The 13372-nt window shown below is 48.9% G+C and overlaps 7 non-coding genes across 7 annotated transcripts; all 7 read left to right on the top strand.

Moving 5' to 3' along the window:
- Positions 1-3585: 3585 nt before the first annotated feature.
- On the top strand, positions 3586-3661 carry Trnaa-agc (transfer RNA alanine (anticodon AGC)). The gene has a single exon. It is a non-coding gene; the product is annotated as a tRNA-Ala (tRNA).
- A 1500-nt stretch (positions 3662-5161) lies between these two features.
- Positions 5162-5238, top strand: Trnag-acc (transfer RNA glycine (anticodon ACC)). The gene has a single exon. It is a non-coding gene; the product is annotated as a tRNA-Gly (tRNA).
- A 1499-nt stretch (positions 5239-6737) lies between these two features.
- Positions 6738-6814, top strand: Trnaa-agc (transfer RNA alanine (anticodon AGC)). The gene has a single exon. It is a non-coding gene; the product is annotated as a tRNA-Ala (tRNA).
- A 1502-nt stretch (positions 6815-8316) lies between these two features.
- Positions 8317-8393, top strand: Trnaa-agc (transfer RNA alanine (anticodon AGC)). The gene has a single exon. It is a non-coding gene; the product is annotated as a tRNA-Ala (tRNA).
- A 1499-nt stretch (positions 8394-9892) lies between these two features.
- Positions 9893-9969, top strand: Trnaa-agc (transfer RNA alanine (anticodon AGC)). The gene has a single exon. It is a non-coding gene; the product is annotated as a tRNA-Ala (tRNA).
- Positions 9970-11469: 1500 nt separating this feature from the next.
- Positions 11470-11546, top strand: Trnaa-agc (transfer RNA alanine (anticodon AGC)). The gene has a single exon. It is a non-coding gene; the product is annotated as a tRNA-Ala (tRNA).
- A 1500-nt stretch (positions 11547-13046) lies between these two features.
- Positions 13047-13123, top strand: Trnaa-agc (transfer RNA alanine (anticodon AGC)). The gene has a single exon. It is a non-coding gene; the product is annotated as a tRNA-Ala (tRNA).
- The last annotated feature ends 249 nt before the right edge of the window (positions 13124-13372 follow it).

Below are 13372 nucleotides of genomic sequence, written 5' to 3'. Positions count from 1 at the left end.
CTATTGATCGCTCCTGCGCCTGAATCATTAATGGAACCGGTATAGGGGCATACTGAGCTAACTTCATGACAAGGAAGACATTCTCGCTAGTTCTTAGGTACAATCTTGGCAGGAAGGCAAAATAACTGTTTGGGTAGACCACGCTACATAAGTCCCGTGTTCACATATAAGTATCATAAGACTCCGAACCAAAGACAATTACAACGTATTGGTGACACTGTGCTTCGGTGCAGGGAGGAGGAGACGTCATGGCCAGGCCTCGGGATACGACCCCTGCCCAACGCGCCTCCACCTACCTGCCCTGGGTCATTACAAAGGAAAAAAAAAGCAAAAAAAAATGGATAAAGCGTCGGACTTCGGATCTGAAGATTACAGGTTCGAATGCTGTCACGCTAGTGTTTTTCACGTTCTGAAAAAGAAACATACCGTTTTAATGTCACAATTGAACAGTACGAAACCGTCTGAATGTTGCTGTTGACCATTTCTTCCTTGGAGATGCTCTTGAGCTTGAAACACTCACAACAAGACCGGTGATAAAAAAAAAGAAGTGGTACTGCACTTGTCTAATAAACCAGGTGTCGTAAGTTCCATCCTCACATTAGAAAGATGAATTTTGGAAATCAGTTGCGCGTCGTGGCCGTATAGCAAACAGTATCTGTGATGACGAACAATTAGCGATAGGCCTTTTATTAAGAATTACTCTCAGATGTGATTTAGGCGAATGGCGCAGATAAAGCCTTTGCCAAAGCGGTACAGCATAAGGTGGGACGAGGCAGTCTGAATTACATTTTATAGATGTATTTCTCACAAATCTCAGAGCCTCTCGCGGTCGTCGTCGTCGCCGCCGCCGCTTCTGCAGACGTAGCAAATGGCCAACGTAGCAAATGCGGCGAGGGACGCCCTGCCTTCGATTCCGAATGCACAAAGTGTGTGGTCTTGTTTCCCAGTCTATATTTGGTCGGTCACGTAAGAGGTTGAATGTAACGATTGGGTGGGAAAGAGCAAGGGGCAGCGGGTGTAGAACGAAAACACAAATCATCAGGGGTGTGAGCGTTTCGAGATGAGTAGTATATAAGTTGCAATTGGTCGTCAGTGACCGTGTGGCCTAATGCATAAGACGTCGGACTTCGGATCTGAAGATTACAGGTTCGAATGCAGTCACTATCGTGTTTTTCCAGTTCTGAAAAAAAAGAGATGGTAGAGCGCTCGCTTAGTGTGCGAGAGGTACTGGGATCGATACCCGGCGCCTCCAGAATTTTTAACACACCTACATGCGCACCTTGCCATGGAAGTGGAATAATTCCCAACCAGCAGAGGTGTGTAGGCACATACATGCGAACGATTAGCATCCGCAATTGGCAAGCATCGAAACTACTTGGAACTCATGTGTATATAACCGTGTCCTCGCCTTTGTACTCTGGTACCTTCGCTGCTACAAACCAACCAACCATCGTGTCCGTGCACATCAGAGTCGCAAATAATGGAGAATAGCCAGGCTTGGTCGTGTGTGCAGCCGTAGCTCAGTTGGCAGATCGCTCGCTTAGCGTGTGAAAGGTGGCGGGTTCCAGTCCCGGCTCCTCCATGTTTTGTGGTCAGTGCATGGTAAGTGTTGGTCTCGGCGAACATAATGGCACGCAAGAAGTTGCAAAACCAGCGTCACAGACTGATATGATGTATACTGTCATAAGGAGAGCAAGATGTAAGTGTGGGGACCGGCTGTTATCGTGGTGTAATCGAGTGCAGATCTGTCTTAGGTATCACGGCTTAACGTCATTGAAGTCTAGAGAGTGGACAACACGTACGTCTTGCTCGGAGCGGTGTCCGAACTCTATTTTCGACGTTATGCGTGCCACTTTCATTGTGGCCAACCACGATTCGATACAGAATGCACAAAACCTGAAAGACACCTTCACTGATACATAGAGAGTAGTGTTAGTCTGCAGAATAATGGTAGTGCAAGGGTCTGTGACGTTGATATGGCTGTATGTAGACCTATTAGTCAACTGGGGGCTGGGCGTAGCTCAGATGGTAGAGCGTTCGCTTAGTGTGCGAGAGGTACTTGGATCTATACCCGGCGCCTCCAGAATCTTTAACACTCCTACATGCGCACCTTGCCATGGAAGTGGAATAATTCCCAACCAGCAGAGGTGTCTAGGCAGATACAAGAGAACGATCAGCATCCGCAATTGGCAAGCGTGCTTTCATTCGTGCGCAGGAAGCACCCTCCTCCCACACCTACACTTTATTTTGAAACAGTTCAAATGTTCCCATAACATTCTCAAGCCTATGTCGGAAAGATCTGCCATGCGCCGAGTTCACGTAAATCCCACTGCACGTTCCCATTCTTTGCGTGCAGTCGGCTACTACTGGTGTTGCTGGTTGTGACTGCTGATAACAGATGCCGTAGTAATCAATTCATGGAGTGAGTTGTATGTTTTGTGATAGTCTGTCTCTGACAAGCAAGCACAGGTGATATAGGTGCGAACACAGGAAGCTTGCAGCCCCTCGCTGCCTGCAGACACCGAGCAGCCACACTACGAGAGCGGCCTAAGCCGTAGGCGAAATGTGCTCATTCGCTTTGGCGCGACGTCGAACTATAAATGAGGCTGTCACTAGCGTGAGCGTCGTGTAAAGTCGGAAAAGTCGGCTGCATGGATGATTGCCAAGTTTGGGGAGCGTTTCGTAGTATGATCAGTGCAATGGAGACGCGGAAACTTGCTGTGTCCCAGTGTTTTGCAGTTGGACGACAAGAGTTTTACACAGTAGCAAAGAGCAAGGCACTGAGTTGGCATGAACGATGGAGAGCACAATGGGGCTCGAGATGTGCTTGTTACCTCAGGTGCTGTGTGATTGTCGACAAGGAGTGAAGTGGACCAATTTGTGACCGCCCTTTCGATGTAAGACGTTAAAAACAGACGGAATTTGCATTCGTAATACCAGAGCATCGAAACTACTTGGAACTCTTGTGTATATGAACGTGTCCGCGGCTTTGTATTCTGGTACCTTCGCCGCTACAAACCAACCAACCATCGTGTCCGTGCACATCAGAGTCGCAAAGAATGGAGAATAGCCAGGCTTGGTCGTGTGTGTAGCTGTAGCTCAGTTGGCAGATCGTTCGCTTAGCGTGTGAACGGTCTCGGGTTCAAGCCCCGGCTCCTCCATGTTTTGTGGTCAGTGCATGGTAAGTGTTGGTCGCGGCGAACATAAACGCACGCAAGAAGTTGCAAAACCAGCGTCACAGACTGATATGATGTATACTGTCATAAGGAGAGCAAGATGTAAGTGTGAGGACCGGCTGTTATCGTGGTGTCATCGAGTGCAGATCTGTCTTAGGTATCACGGCTTAACGTCATTGAAGTCTAGAGGTGGACAACACGTTCGTCTTACTCAGAGCGGTGTCTGAACTCTATTTTCGACGTTATGCGTGCCACTTTCATTGTGGCCAACTACGATTCGATACAGAATGCACGAAACCTGAAAGACACCCTCACTGATACATAGAGAGTAGTGTTTGTCTGCGGAATAATGGGAGTGCAAGGGTCTGTGACGTTGATATGACTGTATGTAGCACTACTAGTTATCGGGGGGTTGGGCGTAGCTCAGATGGTAGAGCGCTCGCTTAGCGTGCGAGAGGTACTGGGATCGATACCCAGCGCATCCAGAATTTTTAACACACCTACATGCGCACCTTGCCATGCAAGTGGAATAATTCCCAACCGGCAGAGGTGTGTAGGCAGATACAAGCGAACGATTAGCATCCACAATTGGCGAGCGTGCTTTTATTCGTGCGCAGGAAGCACCCTCCTCCCACACCTACACTTAATTTAGAAACAGTACAAATGTTCCCATAAGATTCTCAAGCCTACGTCGGAAAGATCTGCCTTGCGCCGATTTCACGTAAATCCCACTGCACGTTCCCATTCTTTGCGTCAGTCGGCTGCTACTGGTGTTGCTGGTTGTGACTGCTGATAACAGATGCCGTAGCAATCAATTCATGGAGTGAGTTGTATGTTTTGCGATAGTCTGTCTCTGACAAGGAAGCACAGGTGATATAGGTGCGAACACAGGAAGCTTGCAGCCCCTCGCTGCCTGCAGACACAGAGCAGCCACACTAGAAGAGCGGCCTAAGCCGTAGGCGAAATGTGCTCGTTCGCTTTGGCGCGACGTCGAACTGTAAATAAGGCTGTCACTAGCGTGAGCGTCGTGTAAAGTCGGAAAAGTCATCTGCATGGGTGATTGCCAAGTTTGGGGAGCGTTTCGTAGTACGATCAGTGCAATGGAGACGCGGAAACTTGTTGTGTCCCAGTGTTTTGCAGTTGGACGACAAGAGTTTTACACAGTAGCAAAGAGCGAGGCACTGAGTTGGTATGAACAATGGAGAGCACAATGGGGCTCGAGATGTGCTTGTTACCTCAGGTTCTGTGTGATTGTCGACAAGGAGTGAAATGGACCAATTTGTGACCGCCCTTTCAATTTAAGACGTTCAAAACAGACGGAATTTGCATTCGTAATACCAGAGCATCGAAACTACTTGGAACTCTTGTGTATATGAACGTGTCCGCGCCTTTGTATTCTGGTACCTTCGCCGCTACAAACCAACCAACCATCGTGTCCGTGCAAATCAGAGTCGCAAAGAATGGAGAATAGCCAGGCTTGGTCGTGTGTGTAGCTGTAGCTCAGTTGGCAGATCGTTCGCTTAGCGTGTGAACGGTCTCGGGTTCAAGCCCCGGCTCCTCCATGTTTTGTGGTCAGTGCATGGTAAGTGTTGGTCGCGGCGAACATAAACGCACGCAAGAAGTTGCAAAACCAGCGTCACAGACTGATATGATGTATACTGTCATAAGGAGAGCAAGATGTAAGTGTGAGGACCGGCTGTTATCGTGGTGTCATCGATGGCAGATCTGTCTTAGGTATCACGGCTTAACGTCATTGAAGTCTAGAGGTGGACAACACGTTCGTCTTACTCAGAGCGGTGTCTGAACTCTATTTTCGACGTTATGCGTGCCACTTTCATTGTGGCCAACTACGATTCGATACAGAATGCACGAAACCTGAAAGACACCCTCACTGATACATAGAGAGTAGTGTTTGTCTGCGGAATAATGGGAGTGCAAGGGTCTGTGACGTTGATATGACTGTATGTTACACTACTAGTTATCGGGGGGTTGGGCGTAGCTCAGATGGTAGAGCGCTCGCTTACCGTGCGAGAGGTACTGGGATCGATACCCAGCGCCTCCAGAATTTTTAACACACCTACATGCGCACCTTGCCATGCAAGTGGAATAATTCCCAACCGGCAGAGGTGTGTAGGCAGATACAAGCGAACGATTAGCATCCACAATTGGCGAGCGTGCTTTTATTCGTGCGCAGGAAGCACCCTCCTCCCACACCTACACTTAATTTAGAAACAGTACAAATGTTCCCATAAGATTCTCAAGCCTACGTCGGAAAGATCTGCCTTGCGCCGATTTCACGTAAATCCCACTGCACGTTCCCATTCTTTGCGTCAGTCGGCTGCTACTGGTGTTGCTGGTTGTGACTGCTGATAACAGATGCCGTAGCAATCAACTCATGGAGTGAGTTGTATGTTTTGCGATAGTCTGTCTCTGACAAGGAAGCACAGGTGATATAGGTGCGAACACAGGAAGCTTGCAGCCCCTCGCTGCCTGCAGACACAGAGCAGCCACACTAGAAGAGCGGCCTAAGCCGTAGGCGAAATGTGCTCATTCGCTTTGGCGCGACGTCGAACTGTAAATAAGGCTGTCACTAGCGTGAGCGTCGTGTAAAGTCGGAAAAGTCATCTGCATGGGTGATTGCCAAGTTTGGGGAGCGTTTCGTAGTACGATCAGTGCAATGGAGACGCGGAAACTTGTTGTGTCCCAGTGTTTTGCAGTTGGACGACAAGAGTTTACACAGTAGCAAAGAGCGAGGCACTGAGTTGGCATGAACAATGGAGAGCACAATGGGGCTCGAGATGTGCTTGTTACCTCAGGTGCTGTGTGATTGTCGACAAGGAGTGAAATGGACCAATTTGTGACCGCCCTTTCAATTTAAGACGTTCAAAACAGACGGAATTTGCATTCGTAATACCAGAGCATCGAAACTACTTGGAACTCTTGTGTATATGAACGTGTCCGCGGCTTTGTATTCTGGTACCTTCGCCGCTACAAACCAACCAACCATCGTGTCCGTGCACATCAGAGTCGCAAAGAATGGAGAATAGCCAGGCTTGGTCGTGTGTGTAGCTGTAGCTCAGTTGGCAGATCGTTCGCTTAGCGTGTGAACGGTCTCGGGTTCAAGCCCCGGCTCCTCCATGTTTTGTGGTCAGTGCATGGTAAGTGTTGGTCGCGGCGAACATAAACGCACGCAAGAAGTTGCAAAACCAGCGTCACAGACTGATATGATGTATACTGTCATAAGGAGAGCAAGATGTAAGTGTGAGGACCGGCTGTTATCGTGGTGTCATCGATGGCAGATCTGTCTTAGGTATCACGGCTTAACGTCATTGAAGTCTAGAGGTGGACAACACGTTCGTCTTACTCAGAGCGGTGTCTGAACTCTATTTTCGACGTTATGCGTGCCACTTTCATTGTGGCCAACTACGATTCGATACAGAATGCACGAAACCTGAAAGACACCCTCACTGATACATAGAGAGTAGTGTTTGTCTGCGGAATAATGGGAGTGCAAGGGTCTGTGACGTTGATATGACTGTATGTAGCACTACTAGTTATCGGGGGGTTGGGCGTAGCTCAGATGGTAGAGCGCTCGCTTAGCGTGCGAGAGGTACTGGGATCGATACCCAGCGCCTCCAGAATTTTTAACACACCTACATGCGCACCTTGCCATGCAAGTGGAATAATTCCCAACCGGCAGAGGTGTGTAGGCAGATACAAGCGAACGATTAGCATCCACAATTGGCGAGCGTGCTTTTATTCGTGCGCAGGAAGCACCCTCCTCCCACACCTACACTTAATTTAGAAACAGTACAAATGTTCCCATAAGATTCTCAAGCCTACGTCGGAAAGACCTGCCTTGCGCCGATTTCACGTAAATCCCACTGCACGTTCCCATTCTTTGCGTCAGTCGGCTGCTACTGGTGTTGCTGGTTGTGACTGCTGATAACAGATGCCGTAGCAATCAATTCATGGAGTGAGTTGTATGTTTTGCGATAGTCTGTCTCTGACAAGGAAGCACAGGTGATATAGGTGCGAACACAGGAAGCTTGCAGCCCCTCGCTGCCTGCAGACACAGAGCAGCCACACTAGAAGAGCGGCCTAAGCCGTAGGCGAAATGTGCTCATTCGCTTTGGCGCGACGTCGAACTGTAAATAAGGCTGTCACTAGCGTGAGCGTCGTGTAAAGTCGGAAAATTCATCTGCATGGGTGATTGCCAAGTTTGGGGAGCGTTTCGTAGTACGATCAGTGCAATGGAGACGCGGAAACTTGTTGTGTCCCAGTGTTTTGCAGTTGGACGACAAGAGTTTTACACAGTAGCAAAGAGCGAGGCACTGAGTTGGCATGAACAATGGAGAGCACAATGGGGCTCGAGATGTGCTTGTTACCTCAGGTGCTGTGTGATTGTCGACAAGGAGTAAAATGGACCAATTTGTGACCGCCCTTTCAATTTAAGACGTTCAAAACAGACGGAATTTGCATTCGTAATACCAGAGCATCGAAACTTCTTGGAACTCTTGTGTATATGAACGTGTCCGCGCCTTTGTATTCTGGTACCTTCGCCGCTACAAGCCAACCAACCATCGTGTCCGTGCACATCAGAGTCGCAAAGAATGGAGAATAGCCAGGCTTGGTCGTGTGTGTAGCTGTAGCTCAGTTGGCAGATCGTTCGCTTAGCGTGTGAACGGTCTCGGGTTCAAGCCCCGGCTCCTCCATGTTTTGTGGTCAGTGCATGGTAAGTGTTGGTCGCGGCGAACATAAACGCACGCAAGAAGTTGCAAAACCAGCGTCACAGACTGATATGATGTATACTGTCATAAGGAGAGCAAGATGTAAGTGTGAGGACCGGCTGTTATCGTGGTGTCATCGAGTGCAGATCTGTCTAAGGTATCACGGCTTAACGTCATTGAAGTCTAGAGGTGGACAACACGTTCGTCTTACTCAGAGCGGTGTCTGAACTCTATTTTCGACGTTATGCGTGCCACTTTCATTGTGGCCAACTACGATTCGATACAGAATGCACGAAACCTGAAAGACACCCTCACTGATACATAGAGAGTAGTGTTTTTGTCTGCGGAATAATGGGAGTGCAAGGGTCTGTGACGTTGATATGACTGTATGTAGCACTACTAGTTATCGGGGGGTTGGGCGTAGCTCAGATGGTAGAGCGCTCGCTTAGCGTGCGAGAGGTACTGGGATCGATACCCAGCGCCTCCAGAATTTTTAACACACCTACATGCGCACCTTGCCATGCAAGTGGAATAATTCCCAACCGGCAGAGGTGTGTAGGCAGATACAAGCGAACGATTAGCATCCACAATTGGCGAGCGTGCTTTTATTCGTGCGCAGGAAGCACGCTCCTCCCACACCTACACTTAATTTAGAAACAGTACAAATGTTCCCATAAGATTCTCAAGCCTACGTCGGAAAGATCTGCCTTGAGCCGATTTCACGTAAATCCCACTGCACGTTCCCATTCTTTGCGTCAGTCGGCTGCTACTGGTGTTGCTGGTTGTGACTGCTGATAACAGATGCCGTAGCAATCAATTCATGGAGTGAGTTGTATGTTTTGCGATAGTCTGTCTCTGACAAGGAAGCACAGGTGATATAGGTGCGAACACAGGAAGCTTGCAGCCCCTCGCTGCCTGCAGACACAGAGCAGCCACACTAGAAGAGCGGCCAAAGCCGTAGGCGAAATGTGCTCATTCGCTTTGGCGCGACGTCGAACTGTAAATAAGGCTGTCACTAGCGTGAGCGTCGTGTAAAGTCGGAAAAGTCATCTGCATGGGTGATTGCCAAGTTTGGGGAGCGTTTCGTAGTACGATCAGTGCAATGGAGACGCGGAAACTTGTTGTGTCCCAGTGTTTTGCAGTTGGACGACAAGAGTTTACACAGTAGCAAAGAGCGAGGCACTGAGTTGGCATGAACAATGGAGAGCACAATGGGGCTCGAGATGTGCTTGTTACCTCAGGTGCTGTGTGATTGTCGACAAGGAGTGAAATGGACCAATTTGTGACCGCCCTTTCAATTTAAGACGTTCAAAACAGACGGAATTTGCATTCGTAATACCAGAGCATCGAAACTACTTGGAACTCTTGTGTATATGAACGTGTCCGCGGCTTTGTATTCTGGTACCTTCGCCGCTACAAACCAACCAACCATCGTGTCCGTGCACATCAGAGTCGCAAAGAATGGAGAATAGCCAGGCTTGGTCGTGTGTGTAGCTGTAGCTCAGTTGGCAGATCGTTCGCTTAGCGTGTGAACGGTCTCGGGTTCAAGCCCCGGCTCCTCCATGTTTTGTGGTCAGTGCATGGTAAGTGTTGGTCGCGGCGAACATAAACGCACGCAAGAAGTTGCAAAACCAGCGTCACAGACTGATATGATGTATACTGTCATAAGGAGAGCAAGATGTAAGTGTGAGGACCGGCTGTTATCGTGGTGTCATCGATGGCAGATCTGTCTTAGGTATCACGGCTTAACGTCATTGAAGTCTAGAGGTGGACAACACGTTCGTCTTACTTAGAGCGGTGTCTGAACTCTATTTTCGACGTTATGCGTGCCACTTTCATTGTGGCCAACTACGATTCGATACAGAATGCACGAAACCTGAAAGACACCCTCACTGATACATAGAGAGTAGTGTTTGTCTGCGGAATAATGGGAGTGCAAGGGTCTGTGACGTTGATATGACTGTATGTAGCACTACTAGTTATCGGGGGGTTGGGCGTAGCTCAGATGGTAGAGCGCTCGCTTAGCGTGCGAGAGGTACTGGGATCGATACCCAGCGCCTCCAGAATTTTTAACACACCTACATGCGCACCTTGCCATGCAAGTGGAATAATTCCCAACCGGCAGAGGTGTGTAGGCAGATACAAGCGAACGATTAGCATCCACAATTGGCGAGCGTGCTTTTATTCGTGCGCAGGAAGCACCCTCCTCCCACACCTACACTTAATTTAGAAACAGTACAAATGTTCCCATAAGATTCTCAAGCCTACGTCGGAAAGACCTGCCTTGCGCCGATTTCACGTAAATCCCACTGCACGTTCCCATTCTTTGCGTCAGTCGGCTGCTACTGGTGTTGCTGGTTGTGACTGCTGATAACAGATGCCGTAGCAATCAATTCATGGAGTGAGTTGTATGTTTTGCGATAGTCTGTCTCTGACAAGGAAGCACAGGTGATATAGGTGCGAACACAGGAAGCTTGCAGCCCCTCGCTGCCTGCAGACACAGAGCAGCCACACTAGAAGAGCGGCCTAAGCCGTAGGCGAAATGTGCTCATTCGCTTTGGCGCGACGTCGAACTGTAAATAAGGCTGTCACTAGCGTGAGCGTCGTGTAAAGTCGGAAAATTCATCTGCATGGGTGATTGCCAAGTTTGGGGAGCGTTTCGTAGTACGATCAGTGCAATGGAGACGCGGAAACTTGTTGTGTCCCAGTGTTTTGCAGTTGGACGACAAGAGTTTTACACAGTAGCAAAGAGCGAGGCACTGAGTTGGCATGAACAATGGAGAGCACAATGGGGCTCGAGATGTGCTTGTTACCTCAGGTGCTGTGTGATTGTCGACAAGGAGTAAAATGGACCAATTTGTGACCGCCCTTTCAATTTAAGACGTTCAAAACAGACGGAATTTGCATTCGTAATACCAGAGCATCGAAACTTCTTGGAACTCTTGTGTATATGAACGTGTCCGCGCCTTTGTATTCTGGTACCTTCGCCGCTACAAGCCAACCAACCATCGTGTCCGTGCACATCAGAGTCGCAAAGAATGGAGAATAGCCAGGCTTGGTCGTGTGTGTAGCTGTAGCTCAGTTGGCAGATCGTTCGCTTAGCGTGTGAACGGTCTCGGGTTCAAGCCCCGGCTCCTCCGTGTTTTGTGGTCAGTGCATGGTAAGTGTTGGTCGCGGCGAACATAAACGCACGCAAGAAGTTGCAAAACCAGCGTCACAGACTGATATGATGTATACTGTCATAAGGAGAGCAAGATGTAAGTGTGAGGACCGGCTGTTATCGTGGTGTCATCGAGTGCAGATCTGTCTAAGGTATCACGGCTTAACGTCATTGAAGTCTAGAGGTGGACAACACGTTCGTCTTACTCAGAGCGGTGTCTGAACTCTATTTTCGACGTTATGCGTGCCACTTTCATTGTGGCCAACTACGATTCGATACAGAATGCACGAAACCTGAAAGACACCCTCACTGATACATAGAGAGTAGTGTTTGTCTGCGGAATAATGGGAGTGCAAGGGTCTGTGACGTTGATATGACTGTATGTAGCACTACTAGTTATCGGGGGGTTGGGCGTAGCTCAGATGGTAGAGCGCTCGCTTAGCGTGCGAGAGGTACTGGGATCGATACCCAGCGCCTCCAGAATTTTTAACACACCTACATGCGCACCTTGCCATGCAAGTGGAATAATTCCCAACCGGCAGAGGTGTGTAGGCAGATACAAGCGAACGATTAGCATCCACAATTGGCGAGCGTGCTTTTATTCGTGCGCAGGAAGCACCCTCCTCCCACACCTACACTTAATTTAGAAACAGTACAAATGTTCCCATAAGATTCTCAAGCCTACGTCGGAAAGATCTGCCTTGAGCCGATTTCACGTAAATCCCACTGCACGTTCCCATTCTTTGCGTCAGTCGGCTGCTACTGGTGTTGCTGGTTGTGACTGCTGATAACAGATGCCGTAGCAATCAATTCATGGAGTGAGTTGTATGTTTTGCGATAGTCTGTCTCTGACAAGGAAGCACAGGTGATATAGGTGCGAACACAGGAAGCTTGCAGCCCCTCGCTGCCTGCAGACACAGAGCAGCCACACTAGAAGAGCGGCCAAAGCCGTAGGCGAAATGTGCTCATTCGCTTTGGCGCGACGTCGAACTGTAAATAAGGCTGTCACTAGCGTGAGCGTCGTGTAAAGTCGGAAAAGTCATCTGCATGGGTGATTGCCAAGTTTGGGGAGCGTTTCGTAGTACGATCAGTGCAATGGAGACGCGGAAACTTGTTGTGTCCCAGTGTTTTGCAGTTGGACGACAAGAGTTTTACACAGTAGCAAAGAGCGAGGCACTGAGTTGGCATGAACAATGGAGAGCACAATGGGGCTCGAGATGTGCTTGTTACCTCAGGTTCTGTGTGATTGTCGACAAGGAGTGAAATGGACCAATTTGTGACCGCCCTTTCAATTTAAGACGTTCAAAACAGACGGAATTTGCATTCGTAATACCAGAGCATCGAAACTACTTGGAACTCTTGTGTATATGAACGTGTCCGCGCCTTTGTATTCTGGTACCTTCGCCGCTACAAACCAACCAACCATCGTGTCCGTGCAAATCAGAGTCGCAAAGAATGGAGAATAGCCAGGCTTGGTCGTGTGTGTAGCTGTAGCTCAGTTGGCAGATCGTTCGCTTAGCGTGTGAACGGTCTCGGCTTCAAGCCCCGGCTCCTCCATGTTTTGTGGTCAGTGCATGGTAAGTGTTGGTCGCGGCGAACATAAACGCACGCAAGAAGTTGCAAAACCAGCGTCACAGACTGATATGATGTATACTGTCATAAGGAGAGCAAGATGTAAGTGTGAGGACCGGCTGTTATCGTGGTGTCATCGATGGCAGATCTGTCTTAGGTATCACGGCTTAACGTCATTGAAGTCTAGAGGTGGACAACACGTTCGTCTTACTCAGAGCGGTGTCTGAACTCTATTTTCGACGTTATGCGTGCCACTTTCATTGTGGCCAACTACGATTCGATACAGAATGCACGAAACCTGAAAGACACCCTCACTGATACATAGAGAGTAGTGTTTGTCTGCGGAATAATGGGAGTGCAAGGGTCTGTGACGTTGATATGACTGTATGTAGCACTACTAGTTATCGGGGGGTTGGGCGTAGCTCAGATGGTAGAGCGCTCGCTTAGCGTGCGAGAGGTACTGGGATCGATACCCAGCGCCTCCAGAATTTTTAACACACCTACATGCGCACCTTGCCATGCAAGTGGAATAATTCCCAACCGGCAGAGGTGTGTAGGCAGATACAAGCGAACGATTAGCATCCACAATTGGCGAGCGTGCTTTTATTCGTGCGCAGGAAGCACCCTCCTCCCACACCTACACTTAATTTAGAAACAGTACAAATGTTCCCATAAGATTCTCAAGCCTACGTCGGAAAGATCTGCCTTGCGCCGATTTCACGTAAATCCCACTG

This window comes from Schistocerca gregaria, unplaced genomic scaffold, assembly GCF_023897955.1.
Source record: "Schistocerca gregaria isolate iqSchGreg1 unplaced genomic scaffold, iqSchGreg1.2 ptg000180l, whole genome shotgun sequence".
Classification (NCBI taxonomy): Eukaryota; Metazoa; Arthropoda; class Insecta; order Orthoptera; family Acrididae; genus Schistocerca; species Schistocerca gregaria.
This window is presented reverse-complemented; position numbering and strand designations above follow the sequence as displayed.